Source organism: Bacillus rossius, chromosome 2 (genome assembly GCF_032445375.1).
Source record: "Bacillus rossius redtenbacheri isolate Brsri chromosome 2, Brsri_v3, whole genome shotgun sequence".
NCBI classification, from domain to species: domain Eukaryota; kingdom Metazoa; phylum Arthropoda; class Insecta; order Phasmatodea; family Bacillidae; genus Bacillus; species Bacillus rossius.
In genome coordinates this window covers 51,201,570-51,216,971 of record NC_086331.1, presented here as the reverse complement: position 1 = coordinate 51,216,971, position 15,402 = coordinate 51,201,570, and the positions used below count along the sequence as shown (strand labels likewise).

The window sequence follows — 15,402 nt, the reverse complement described above, 5'->3', positions numbered from 1 at the left end:
GCCAATTTGAAAAATGCATCGTAGTCAATAAAATATTTTCACAAAATATTACGAGACATTCCATAATTAAGTAAGTAAGTAATTTCTAAGTTAACGGAGTATGCAGTATATATTATATTCTTTGCGCACGCATCACAGCTTTTCAAAACCAAAGTTTCCTAACTCTTAGACCGTGTTCCGTTTGGCACTTGTAAACAAAATGGTCAGGTGCACTGAATTTTTAAATTTTTTATTAAAATTTTTAACTTGTAAAAGTAGAAGTAAGTTTATTTAAATGTGCAAACATAATATTGTAATAGCGCTTTCATAACGCTTGTGCAGGTATATTTAGTGGTTAGTTATAGGTGGTCACACACTTTACTTAGTTGATGCTAAAATTTCTTGCCAAACATGAATATTTTCGAATATGAAGCTACGTGACACATTTAAGAAATATTTTCTTTATTTACATTAAATTTTTATTTTAGGAACATTTGCATGTATTATTTTATGATTAATAAATCATGTTTACTTAACCTACTTAAATCTTGCAAATATCATTTCCTGAAAATGCAAAATACTAATTTCAAAACCGAATTGAAAACAGTCTCTATGTTCCAACCAATGGGACCATTGGCACTACGGTAATCAATCATTAAATATATAACTAATAAACAGCAAATAAATGTACGTAAACTTTAATTTATTACATAACAATTTTAGTCAGTCGTAAGCAAAAAAAATTGTTTAGTGTAATCTACCCCGTGGTGCAACGCCTGGTTTCTGCTTGCCCCGGGGTCAAGCCCTTCCCGCTGGTAATCAGACCTATGGTGGAACGCCTGGTTCCTGCTTTCCCCGGCTTAAAGCCCTTCTGCTAGTAACCTGCCCCGTGGTGCAGCGCCTGGTTCCTGCTTGCACCAGAATAAGTACTTCCCGCTGGTAATCTGCCCTTTTTGTGCTGCGACTCTCGCGGGCAGGGGCTTGCATGAGGAATGCAGTGCAAGAAGTGCCGGTAATAGACAACTAGTGTCTTGACTCTGGCCCTGGACTTTTTACTTTTATCCAGGCCTTCCCCCAGAAACTTAAAATATTTAACTCTTTCGAACAATGTATTAATTAAACCTGTAACTTAAATTTCGACACTGGTTTTGCTAATTTATCTTTAAAAATTTTGATATTCTTTCCTTATAATTCATCTTCGGGCCAGTTTCATAAAAACTTACTACATTAGCACTAAGACTTTTAGGTTGATTATTAAAGTTTATAGTCCAATTACATTAGTCGTATTAAATATAGGTGTTGGAAAGTGAACCTGTTGCCGTATCGATTCACTAAACTATCCTATCTCTTTTAGTTGCACGTATCTTGAGGACCTTGAGCCATGCCACACGTCTATGATCAGTAAAATGCACAGACTTGAATCACAAAAATCTGCCTTATTTTACTGATTGTACCCGCGATGGATCCACCGTTATCTTGACATGCCCTGGATGACCCCGAGATACTGATAAACAAGGAGAAAAAGAAATGAACCATTCAAGTGCAATACATTTTAAAATATGGAATTATTTTGAACAGACCTTCAAACATTGAGCAATCTTAATGAACTTGTTTATTGAAAGGAAATTTAAAAACCAAAGAGTTCGTGAAATAATAGTTGTTTTAACAATAAGTCAACATATTCTAATCAGGTGATCGGTTTTAATAGAGACAGTAACATTTCGTGGTTTCATTTCGCGATAGGCTAACATTAAAATATTTATACAGTTGTGCTGCTTCTGCTATTTGTTCATCTGGAGGTCACTGGGCCATTTAGAAACAGTCAACTAAAGAGGCAACGATTCACAGGCGACCCACTTGAGAAGTCTGACAAGTCAGCAGCCAATGAACATGTGGCGTTTGCCCCGATATACAGAGGACTTCAGAGCGTATCCCATAGGTCATTGAACCCGCGAATTTTTTCGGGTTATCTAGTTTTTTTTATACCGACCTGTGAAATTCACGTAATTATTGGGAGAAATGCTAGACTACATACCGGTATACACTTAAATCGTTGACATAACATAATGGGAAGCTTTGGCATGTTCTAAAGGTCTAAACCAATAACAAGATTACAAAATATAAATGAACAATCACATGTGTCCCGAACGGAAGGTGACATTTTGGCACCGACTTAATTACAAAACAGCATGTAAATTTTATCCTGGTACAATAAAATAATGCGAAATTTACCGCCCTATTTCCTAAGTATAAATAAACTATAAGATTGATTCTGATGAAGAATTTTTTTTTTGGGTCAAGTTATTGCAGGTCTGTGCTGTATTTCACAGAAAACCAACTACAACTTTATTCAGTCTGTGTTATTAAGCAAAGAAGCTGGTTGCGCATTTAACTGAGTAAGTGATAAATAAGTTTCTATGTTATGCATAGTCCATTATTCATCTGAGGATAGCAGTGCCATGTTAAAAAGATTTGTTTTTCAACAATAAGTAAGTGACCTGGAAAGTTCGCATACTCTTTAAGTTAAAATTTAAACTCTGAACACTTGTATGTTTTTGCAACGCTGCCGTTGTCTCTATAGATGACAACAGCCAATGAACATGTTGAGGAGAGCAGGGCGAACCAATCATATGGGCAAACCATTCCACAGGACACTGGTAGTGACGAATGGGCACACTGTAGTGTTTCGAATATGTATATGACTATTTAGTCTAACCCTGAGGGAAATAAACACGTGGAATAAGCGTGTCTCTAAACGTATTGTGATTAATTAGGCTACAGTGTTTTGTAAATAATTTTGTCGCAGAACATTTTTGCTATAAGATAATCGACAGATTCTCTATTTACTCCTAGGTGAAATAATTAGAAATGGTGATGTCTCACAGAAAATTTTGACTGTCTTCAGTAAACCTTTTTTCACGTCTTTAATGTGAATATACTTATCACCTGGCACAAGACAGTCACGTCACCCGATTATTGAACGAAAAAAATTTCATACACATGTTTTTTTTTACCCTGAACTCATGAGTTGCCATCTTGGTTGAAACCTTTAAAAAAATTCGAATAGCCGTTAGCGATTATTTTTTAACGTCAAAATATAATTTAGCAATCAAATTAATTATTGACTGCAGTAAGAAACAGTGCTTTTTTAAGTTATATAATTTTAAAAAAATTCAATATAAACTTACAGTGGGGGAATGAAATATTTTTATTGGATTTATTTACATATTATGCATTTTAGAGAAATATTAAAAAAAAATAATTTTATAACTGCATCAGTAGGAAGTAGTTCGAAACTATTTACGCCAGTGTTTTGCAATGGAGCGCGAAACAAGTGAATAATGAAATGCAATCACAAAATTACGAACTGACCAATTGGTATACAGAGTTCATGATTTGCATTTTATTAGCTTCCAATTGAAACTCTTCAATCTTCATTTGTTTTTATCTTCCACGGCTTCTAGTAAAAGTTAACTATAGGCGTGAAATTAAAAAAAAATTCTCATTTACTAAGTAAATTAAAATTTTTTCTAGGATTAATTTATTTTATTTTGTTTTTAATAGCTTACCTTGTTTGCGTAGGATCATAATTTTGAATAACTGTTACAAATACAACACAAATTCGTTGATAAAAATCACCACTCATTCAAAGTTAAACAAACATGGCGGTAATTGGGTAATTTGGAAACTTTGAAGCTGACTAAAAGCCAATTTGAAAAATGCATCGTAGTCAATAAAATATTTTCACAAAATATTACGAGACATTCCATAATTAAGTAAGTAAGTAATTTCTAAGTTAACGGAGTATGCAGTATATATATTTTTTTTTTTGCGCACGCATCACAGCTTTTCAAAACCAAAGTTTCCTAACTCTTAGACCGTGTTCCGTTTGGCACTTGTAAACAAAATGGTCAGGTGCACTGAATTTTTAAATTTTTTATTAAAATTTTTAACTTGTAAAAGTAGAAGTAAGTTTATTTAAATGTGCAAACATAATATTGTAATAGCGCTTTCATAACGCTTGTGCAGGTATATTTAGTGGTTAGTTATAGGTGGTCACACACTTTACTTAGTTGATGCTAAAATTTCTTGCCAAACATGAATATTTTCGAATATGAAGCTACGTGACACATTTAAGAAATATTTTCTTTATTTACATTAAATTTTTATTTTAGGAACATTTGCATGTATTATTTTATGATTAATAAATCATGTTTACTTAACCTACTTAAATCTTGCAAATATCATTTCCTGAAAATGCAAAATACTAATTTCAAAACCGAATTGAAAACAGTCTCTATGTTCCACAGAATGGGACCATTGGCACTACGGTAATCAATCATTAAATATATAACTAATAAACAGCAAATAAATGTACGTAAACTTTAATTTATTACATAACTATTTTAGTCAGTCGTAGGCAAAAAAAATTGTTTAGTGTCGGAATGCCTTAAAAAGTGTAATATTTTGGGTTGTATTAATGAAAGTTAATAACTAGTATAATGGTATTTTATATATATATATGTATATATGTATATATATTTATATATATACCTAATTATATGTGTGTATGTGTGTGTGTTTCTATCAATCTCGCTTCTTTTATTTTAATTGATCATCGGATGCGCTACAAGTCTTCTGGTCTGTAGCATTGGTAATTATGTTAAGTAGCTATCAAACAATACGTGTTTAGAAATAAAATAGTAGGATATTTTTTAAAGTGCATGTTTCAAAATATGCTTAAATATGTTTATGCTAACACAAACGTTTTGTTTCTCTGTTGACCGGTCATAAATATGTTACGTGGGATGTTCCAGTTTGTTGCTTTGTGCCCTTTTTCACTTCACATTAATGCTTTTGTGTCTAATAACCATTTCTGCCCTTCGTAATGAAGTGTATATCTTGATCACCCTTGCACTCTTGCTCGTTTATATCGGGGTATTAGACGACGTGTAAGCTCGCGAATAAAGTCATTGCCTTAGAAATCATCTTTTTTGCCTGCTCCAAATAATAGTAATTTGTGAGCTGTCGAAATGAAAGCAAGAATTTATACTTGGTATAATCTGCAGGAAAAAAAACTTAGAATAACTACAATAATGCGTCTTAATAAAATTGTATGGAATGGTTTCTCAGCCATGTTTAATTATATAAGCAGTTTTTAATGCAAAAAAAAGTTAGCGAAATTAAACAGTAGAGCATCAAGAAATTATGAGTGGCTAGAATCGATTATGTAGTGGTGCTTCGAGTCATTCATATTAATAGCCATAACCGTTGCTAACGCGTTAATCGCCTAGAAAGTCGGGAATCAAAATCCACTAAAATAGTTATGTTTTCTTATTTCCATTTACATTTGTTTCTGTGTTTGAAGATGAAATTGTGATGCAATAGTTTAAGTTTTCTTATAAACAGAAAAAAAACAGCTTTTAAATAATCCAATATCTTAAACTAATTAATCTAACATCTATTTTAAACCTAACATATTAACAGAGAGAACTATTACACGAATTGATTTGGTAACATTGTACATTTTTTACGACTTCTGTAGTTGTATCAAAGCCTGGCACAAGCTCTACAGTATTTTTTGATTAAATGGTAAATCAGCTACAATAGAAAGGGCTTAGTCACGTAAAGTTTACCTCTTTATGACGACTATTTTCAGCAGCCGGTGTGAGAACTTTATTTGCTGTAATATCCAGATTATAGAGGTTAATGAACGCGTGAAATTTTCCTGTTCATCAACATATTGTCTCAGCACTAAATTATTTAAACAGGTTGGATTTTCATTAATAACCAATCCAAACAGTTATGGGAATATTTAATAGCCATGTAACTATACTTATTTTTAGGGATGAAAATCTGATACGGTCTATAAAAGTTGTAGCAAAAATTAATACGAAATGTCCAGCTTATGAAATGTTTTGTTTGAATAACAATTTTTTTTTTTAAATCTTTAAATGTGACAAGGAAACGTAAAAAAATTGGTTGTCTGTAAAGTCGGTTTACGAACGATATTTTAACGTGACAACTTCATAACAAATAATTGATGAAATAATTGCATACTTATATTAATAAAATTTAATCATTTTTATTAAATTATCACTATTTTGTATGGATACAAAGGAGTGAAATTAAATCTACAATTTAATTTATAAATTTACTTTTATTTGCACTCATTAATTCAAATATGTTTATTACTTAACTAAGAGATTATTTTAACTATAACTTTTATACATGTTTGCTATTTCACTTCAAGATCGTCTAGAATGTTTTACGCTTTTTCGCAATTACACTTTTAACGACGAAGTTTGTTTGTCGTGAAATTAAACGTAGAATTTAATAAAAATGCCCTTGCAGTTAATAAAATAAGTATTAGTAAGTTTAAGAAAGAATTTCGGCTTTAATCTCCAACCCAGACGCTCGTAGTGTTTTGGGGCAGATTAAAATTCGTCGAGAATAGTTTACGTTTTTATGTCTTCCAGTGCTCAAAATTATATGCAATTGTGGCACCGGGCACGAAATTTTATTTATAATTCATTAATAATAACGCCCCTCACGATAAACAAAGGAAAATATGTATTAACGAGTGCCTGGTTGCCGCGTCCGTCACCGTAGATAACAGCACCGTAGGGGAATAATATTATTTCGTTTTTATAATACGATTTTATTACAAATACGCATCCCAAATACACCAAACTTATTTATAATGTCTTACAATATTTTTTAAAACATTGTGCAAAAGATCCCGGGTGTAATATGAATTATTATGTGTAACTGTAAAACACCATTGTTCGGACAAAAACGTATTTGAAAATTCAACATTACTTTTAAATAACCGTACCGATTGTGCTGAAAATCGGTGGACGATCATTAAATTACATAATATTAATAATTCAAACGACGAAAACATGATTGAAAAGTCAAATCGATGGTTGTTCCAATCGAATGGAAGAGAGATGCGGCGCAAGCGTACAATGAGCGTAACGGGACACATCGTAGTGGGACAATGTGCATTACGGGACACTTTTTCGTGCGTGCAGCCAGCGTTCATCGATTTATTAGACGTCACGTCAAAAAAATAATAATTCAGGGGTAGGTATGGCTTTCGTCCGACGCCACGGACTGCTGCTTGGAAGCGGCTAACCCGATTATCAGCCTACCGCTAGATATTCGTGAAACGCACCTGGTTAGCTATCATCTCCGAACATCACCGAACACCGAAGGACAGGCGTACAGGGTGAGCAGTGGATCTTATGGAGGAATAAGAACTGAATGACGCCATCTTGGTTTCAACAGTTTTTTTAATATTGATAATTGACCTTCTTTAAGGCAGACATCACACATTAAGATACTTATAAGCACAGTATTATTACGCTAGAAATTAGTTAAACACTAAACACCAATGGCTTCTTAGATAAACTAATTTTAGCAGCTAATCACTATAAACTTTATGCACACCAGAATCCTTCAACGAAGAAACTTTTTAAAACTACCCTACAGAAAATTGTGTTATTGTAAACAATTTTTTTTTGTTCCTATCTCTCCCCCTTAAGGCCTGGTAGCTGAGGGACTTCGAGGGAAGCTATCGCCCCTCCTTCAGAACCGAAGTTTGCCCAACCTTTACTTTGACCTGCTTGTCAGTCGTAGAGTTAGTATTGGGTTAGAGTGCTGCGTGATATGAAATTCATTGTTCCGATATTTCAACATGATTATTTGCCAAAAGAACTTTCAAAATGTGCCGTGTCTTTTCGTATGTGACACATTGTTAAGGGTACAAATTTTCATTGCACCAAGTATGTCCGTGTTTCAAACAGTAAGTGTTTTTTAGTTAGTGTATGTATGAACTGTATCAAGTAGGCCATCTACTTTAAAGTGAATACTTTTTTTATTAATGCACCGTTATACTTTTAACATCAAACGCATTTATATTGGCTAATTGCAAGACAATGATTTAGTCATGCGCAGAACGCAAATTGGTCTGATTCTTAAGATAAATTTAAACCCCTTCTCCTTCATCAAGATACAGCCTGTTTGTTTCTTACTTTGTGTATAAGCCTCCATATCGCCTTGCTAAGAAAACCTTACGAAAATTCTCAGTTTACAGTATGCTGCATTGAATCACAAATTATCACCACAGTTATATTTTTTCACGTATCATGTGTTCTTATACATTACTACGGGTACATAACTGCATTTAATTTTAAAGTCTTACTAGTACTATGGCTGATTCCCCTACCGTTTCGTGTTATATCTGACTGAGATAGATTTTATGCTCCTTGACATACGTACTAATTAGGTGTTTATTAATTGGTTCTCTTTTTGAAGTTATTTAACTGTTTATACCTTAACGTCCATGTTTAATGATCTTTGTTGATAAATAGGTTTAATTGTGCCACGTTCTTCTAAGATTTGTCATATTTATCTAACAGTGATACAAATTCCAATTACATATTCTAAAAAATAAAAACTTTCGCATGTTTGAAGTCGTGTGTGTTTTGGTAACACACCATGAAAACATAAATCCAAATATGAAACCGTTAAAGCTATTTCGAATCATTTGAAATTCCACTTATTTGCAGTAATTTTAAAAGTTTAATATTTATATTGTAGGGTTCCTAACTTGTGGCAGCCCCGGATCAAAAGGGGAGGGGGGGTGGATGGGGGCAACTGGAATATCTGCCCCGGGCGACAATTACAAGGGGCGCCAAATTCATATGTTTAAAGGAGAGAAAAAACTTGTTTTACAAAGCGCCTAGCTTGTACAAAAACTTTATTGTTTCTTTGTTGGATCCACCACGCGGTAAAAAATAATGTAAAAATGTATAAAAACCAACCTAAAAGGAACTAGTCAAACAAGATGGTCGGCTAAACACCTATCTGTTACAGCTATATTAAATAATTTACTGGAAGTTTCAAAACCCTTGACGAAATTGAAGAATCTTCTCTTGCCGCATGAAGCAAGTCGTCTACTTCATGCGGTGATGGATTTTTAATGTATCCTCAACTTAATGATTTGGGCTAATATTCTTAGATTAATAGAGTGAACGTCGAAATACAGAAAGAGGACATCATTACGCTTTCTATGGTGCTAATGTCAGGTCATGTTAAGATCTTGCAAGAAATGAGAGAAAAACCAATATGAAATTGTATCAAAGAAGCTGCACCTGGACCAGAAAAGTTGAAAATCGATCCAGTCCATAAAGCAAACGAATTCCAGAAAGAAAATGCAACACTACGAAATCTGCGAGAAGGAATCAAGAACATTAGACCCGACTGGGCTATTTTCCAAAGATATAAAAGTAGAATTTGACAAAATTTTAACAGAAATTGAAACAAGGGTAGAGAGCGCAAAGAGTCGACATGAAAATTTCGCCTTCCTCAGTGGCCACGCCTATTTAAATATGTCGACTGAGGATCAGCAAAAAAAATGGAGCCGATCTAGCACGAAAATATTCGAAAAACTTGAATGCATTTGATATTTTTTTTCAGGAACTCATCATATTTCAAAAAGTTAGTTACCGAAATTAATGAAAAATCAAGTGCATTCGATCTGTTACAATATCTGTGTAAGCATGACTAGCAAAAAGCTTTCCCTAATGTTAGTATATCTTTAAAGATATACTGCACATTACCGACATCTGCAAGCTGTGAGTGAAGCTTCAGCAAACTGAAAATAATTTAAAGCTATATGCGTTCAATAACGACTAAGGAACGTCTATCTGGCCTCGTGATCCTAGGCATTGAAAATAAAACTGCCTTTGAGACGAACTTTGATACGCTAATAGATTCTTTCGCAGAAAGAATGCACGCCGTGTAAAGCTGTAGCAAGATTAGAGGGGAAAAATGTTGGGACCTAAAGATTGAAGAAAATGCACACAGCAAACTAAGGATGAGACACGCTATAGGCGGAGCGCACGGCTAAAAACCACTCCTGCGTGTCAAATTTATACAGTTGATAAAACTGTCTTGCTTGTCTCTTGTCTTTACCGGTTTTATATTTCCCTTATTAAATTTTATGTCACACAAAGGAGAAAGTTATTAGCTAATAGAAGCAGATTTATCGAAGGGTTCTTATTATCCCGGTCACAAAAATCCCACCCAGTATGTAGGCCTATTTGTGAGTTTTTAAAATAATTTGTCTCAAACGCTGTAGGAGTTCCTGCCCCGGTTCGGAAAAATCGTAGCTCCGGGACTGAGTGTGGGGCTGTTTTGTATCAGCTTAAATGCTACAGTTACTGCTCGCTTATCTACGTGGTTGTTTCTCACGTCCACTCTTCACTTCATTGCATTGTGAGCATAATCTAGAAACCGATGGACGTAGCTACAGCAATAGTACAGTTTATTCGGCCACCAACTGTGGTAACAGATGGTTCTTTTGTGTGACACACGGTGTGCAGAACTCCAAAAGAAACCACGCGATTTGAAAACTTTTTGAGATGTTCTAGTGGGGTCTGTTTACTAAAAGCCGAGGGCGGATGAGTAGTTATGTTTCCGTATTTCGTTTTAAACTTATTTTCTGGAGAGTGAAAATGGCTAAAACGCGTATTTTCAGAATAATTTTTAGGCATGATACATTCAGTATAGAGTCTTGAAAGCACCCAAGCGACTTACATTACACATTTATCCTCATTTAATATAATGTTATGGTTACCACCCATTTCTCATACTTGCCTTATGCACGACGAGAAGACTCCAGTTCAGATCCTTGCGCTTAGAGGTGATACCGCACTATAAGCACCAGTGACCGTCGCACTTATTTATCATCCCGCCTCACTAACACAAACACCCCTGACTAGGCGTGCACCTTCAGTCTTGATGCTGGTTAGCATCAATGTCATAAGACGTGGATGTGTGTAAGGGTGGGGGGATAGGTGCTGGTAATTGAGGAGAAATTAAATAAACATGTAGGTGGAACGAGGTAATACCTCAGCTGACTCCAACACCCGCCATATTTCCCACTGGCGATATGTTTTGTAACTGTCCCCGCTGGAATTTAAACCCGGATCACCGAGGTGAGAGATGAGTGGTCTAAGCACTACAACACCGTGACTCTCAACAAAATAATTTGGCAATTATTAAAAAAATTAATTAATTCAATATTTAGATGTTTATAACATCACAGTATTTATATATATATATTACTTAGCCTGTAGAGATTTCAGTGATTTTTTTAAAATAAAAAATTAATATTGGTGTTATTTTATTTACGAAATTTGCTTGAAGTGTTAATAATTTTTGCGCACCTACCCATAAGTATAATGCAATGAACTACATGAGTGAAACATTTCAGGTTAAAAGTCAATGCCTCCTGATTCATAATGAAAAATAATTATTTCACTGAAATATATATATATTTTTTTTAGTTTTATCAATTTAAAAAATGTGAGATTTTTTGATAAATTTGACATGCAGGAGTAGTTTGTGATGCACCGCCATACTTGGTAGTAGAATTTATCGCAGGAATGTCACAGTTTCGAACTAAGTCGATCTGTCACTATAGCCGTGCGCTCCGCCTATTGCGTCTCATCCTTAGTTTGTAGTGTGCATTTTAATGGGTATTCACTCTCTTTCCAATGCACGATATCTGCGTTTATCGTTGTCCTTGTTTCTGTGTGTTCTGTTGCTAGATATAACCAAAGGGCACACAAGTTTTAAATACAACTCTATAAAGCAATACAAATTTTTTTTAAAATTACAAAAAAGTTATATTATAAAGAAATGTTTGGAAATGCATTTTTTGTTGTATTTTATGAACAGTATCATATGATAAGTAACATTTAATTTTTACTTTTAAGGAAACGTAACTGAAAGTCGCTATCTAGGAATTAACCATTTTGTCATAAATGTTTTATATAATTTAATATAACAACTTTGGTGCTGTTTGGTGGCCATAGACCATATTAAATGGGATGCCTTGTTAATATTAGTGACCGACCGTTGCAAATATTTTATGGTGTTAAATAACAATTGGTGTTTTGAATTAATTTGGTTTTCTTTTAGAATGTATACAAAAGCCACTAATTTATGGTCTTAGAAAAATCCAAAAAAAAAAAGACTACAATTATATTAAAAGTTGTTGTAATTCTTACTGTTATAGAAAATAATAATAATAATAATAATAATAATAATAATAATAATAATAATAATAATAGCACGTCGGGTAGTATCAGTGTGGCTGCAGTGGGCGCTATTTGCTCTGTACTGCAATCTAAGCGCGAGACACGACTACCTACAGCAGCCACGTTTGCCCGAGCCTGATCGCGTCAATCCGGGGGGAGGGGGATAACTGGTGACATAGTCAAGGCCAGTGGCTCAGGCTGGTTTTACTCCTCTCCTGCAGGACTGGTTCACAGCGCTAGAGTTAGGGGGAAAAAAGGAGGGGCAGCTGGCACAGAATACCCGTGTTCAATCGCGGTCTCCCTCGCCATGTTGGCGGTAGGTACTTTCAGTTTATTACCATATATAGCTTTTGAGGGCGTTTTTTTTTGTAAATTCTTCATGATGTGTCTTTTGCATGTTCTGTTTCCCCTCATAAGATATTTACTAAATAGCGATAAAAAGCGTCGTCTTTGTATGCAAACTTTTTTTTTGCGTAAGTAAGTTAAAAATAAAGAAGACGCGTTCCGCCCTACGGCAGTCTTCGCGCTTGCCCGTAACACTCAGTTGCCCATATTCAAGAAGTCTCCCAGCAGATGTCAAAGCTTATCTAAATATCACGTTTTGTAGGCTGGCGCGTCGATATTTATCATGTGTATGCTGCTTTGCTGTGAATTGTCGCAGCGCTAAAAAAATTTAAAAAGATAATATTTTCCCCGCTTGTTTATCGAGAAGGGCGGTGGGTTTGTTATTTTAATATAAATCCAAAAGTATGACTAACACTTGATTGCGACCTGGTTTGCAAAAAGGTATTTTTTTTCGTCCGACACGCAAATTGCGATTAATAAAGTTGGCAGGTTCAATTTGCTAGGTTAAATTATTTGAGTACTTGTTTATTATTTATTTATTTAGACAGGAGCAATATACAGCACTAGACCGGTTCATAATTTGTTGTTTTTACCATAGAACAAAAAAAAATATATATATAATTATTTCATTTAACACTGAAATATTACAACATACTGAAGCGTTACGAAGAAAAATATCTTAAAGCACGTTATGTAAATAATACAATATAAAATTAAATAAGCACAAATTCTTAAATAATTACTTTAAATAATCGATAATTCAAATAAAATTGTTTGCTGACCGACTGCTTCCGTAGTAGCTGGGATAACTTTTAATTGAGTCACGCAAATGCTACAGTCTCATAAGTGTCCCAAGGAATAAAAACCGTAATCAATTATTTTTTAAATTGTAAACGTGACGCAGTAGTAAAAGATTAGGAACTCTAGCCTTATTTTGACGGATTGCCATTTTTTGTCTCAGATCCTCCTAAAAAAAAATTTCTCTACAGTTTGCTTGATTTAGCGAATACATTTTATTTCACGAACATGCTACGTATGTATTAATTTTAGCGACACTTAAAATATTTTTTTTTTCTTATTGCATTATCATTTGTCCAAAGTATAATATTTCATAGCACACTATAAAGACGCTTTGTTTGCCCTTAGGATTGTTACGACAAAGAAACAAATTGTTTGATTATAAATCACTCTAATGTTACGTTGCTGCATACAAAATAATTGCTTGAAATACATAGCCCATTGTCAGTAAAATTCAGCTTGCTGTGTCATGAAAATACTTAAAAGAACTTTCGACGTAGTGAAGTCGGTTACTATTTCTATAAACTTAAACTTGTGTTACAAGTTAATGTATCGTAATCTCAAAGAATATTTAATTCTTACATAAGCCAAATATCGTACATAATATAAAAATGTTGATCGTAATATTCATTCGTTTCTTAAATATTGTGGTTGATTTTAATCAAGATTGATAAATTTTAACAAAAAGAAGCTAAAAATAAAAAATATATAAAGAGAGTCTGTTTTGATTTATCATATAATGTTACGTTTAGTCCTGAGCCCTTGTTTGTGTGTTTTATAAATATTATTTTGCACTTCACATCTATAAATTATATGGACTTAATAGTAGATTTATCATTAAAATATCTGGTGATATTTTGATGGTGTTTATGTGCAGTGTTGGTCTTAATTTCAGCTTACATTGAAAACATAAATTTTAAGGATATTTATAACCATCGAAAATCATCTACTGATTATCGTAAGGGAATCGCTCCAGATACAGTGAGATTTAGGCTACTGCCAAAAGAAACCGCTTAATTTCCGTATATTGGCGTAGCTTAATTTGGGGCATTTAGTTTACTCTTTGGGCTAGTTGTGAAATGCTTGCCGACCAGATAGTGTTTGAAGCTCCTCAAATTAAGTTTCATCTATTTTTCTCAGTCCATTTAAATTATAAGTAATGAATTTGTGTGTAACGTCTTGTCGACACGGAAGTAATTGTTGACAGACGAGGGAGCAACAATGGAATAAATTATCGGGGGGAGGGGGGACAGGAGTACAACGAGAAAATTCATCTGCTCATGGAAACATCGACCACGTTTTCCACTTACAAAAAAAATGTTTCACCCCTCCGCGGGAGTATCAATTTATCGAGAACTAGTGTTTCCTAACGTAATTTTTCTATTGCGAATTTAGATGAATAATTTTACCGGTGCCACTGAGAAACATACATAGTTGTAGGAATTTTTTTTTAAAAAATGTGAGCTAGTCTTTCAGTATTTGCCAGAGATGTGTAACTTCTAACCTCAGTAAAGAGAAAATTTGTGTGTTATCATGTTGCAAATACGCTTATAATACGAAACTAGGACACGAAGTTTAACGTAAAATTCTTTAACATAATGCCGAGCGTGATAAATATACGCAATTTATTTTCCAACTACATTACTGGACGGGAATCACACGTGGTTTCCGTACCCGCCGCTATAATTCGCTGGCGGAGCATCTACGTCGACTATTGAATCATTTGATTAGCAAGAATAAATTTTAAACTATGTAATGAAACAGCTCCGATAAAAGCGAAAAGGCTTGAAAAAAATTATGAAACCCTGGCTTTGGACCTGATTTTTGACAAGGAATTTAATTAAAATAATGCTCATCTTATTAAAACTCATGAAAGAGTTAATACTATAAAGTTTCCTTTTGGCTTTGTAAAATTTGGTTCGGTCCATCCGCTACAGATGGTAGCACTGTGTGTACACATTTTCGTTCCATACATCTTCCGTTCCATTTACGAATTTACTCCTACCAAATGCCGTATACTGAGAGCTTATTTGCTAACCATAAAAAAAGTACTGTTAGTCTAGGAAGGGAAGAATAAGTAATGTTGTGAGTATTGTTACAACTGTTTCTGCAACTGTCTGTTGCTGGTACTGAAGTTTGGCAACAGTTTCCCTGTAATCGTGTT

General features: G+C 34.0%; 1 protein-coding gene across 4 annotated transcripts in view; it reads left to right on the top strand.

The window, feature by feature from the left end:
- LOC134529281 (zinc finger protein rotund-like) overlaps window positions 1–15,402 on the top strand; it is a 368,803-nt gene that overhangs the window by 268,517 nt on the left and 84,884 nt on the right. The window lies entirely within an intron of this gene.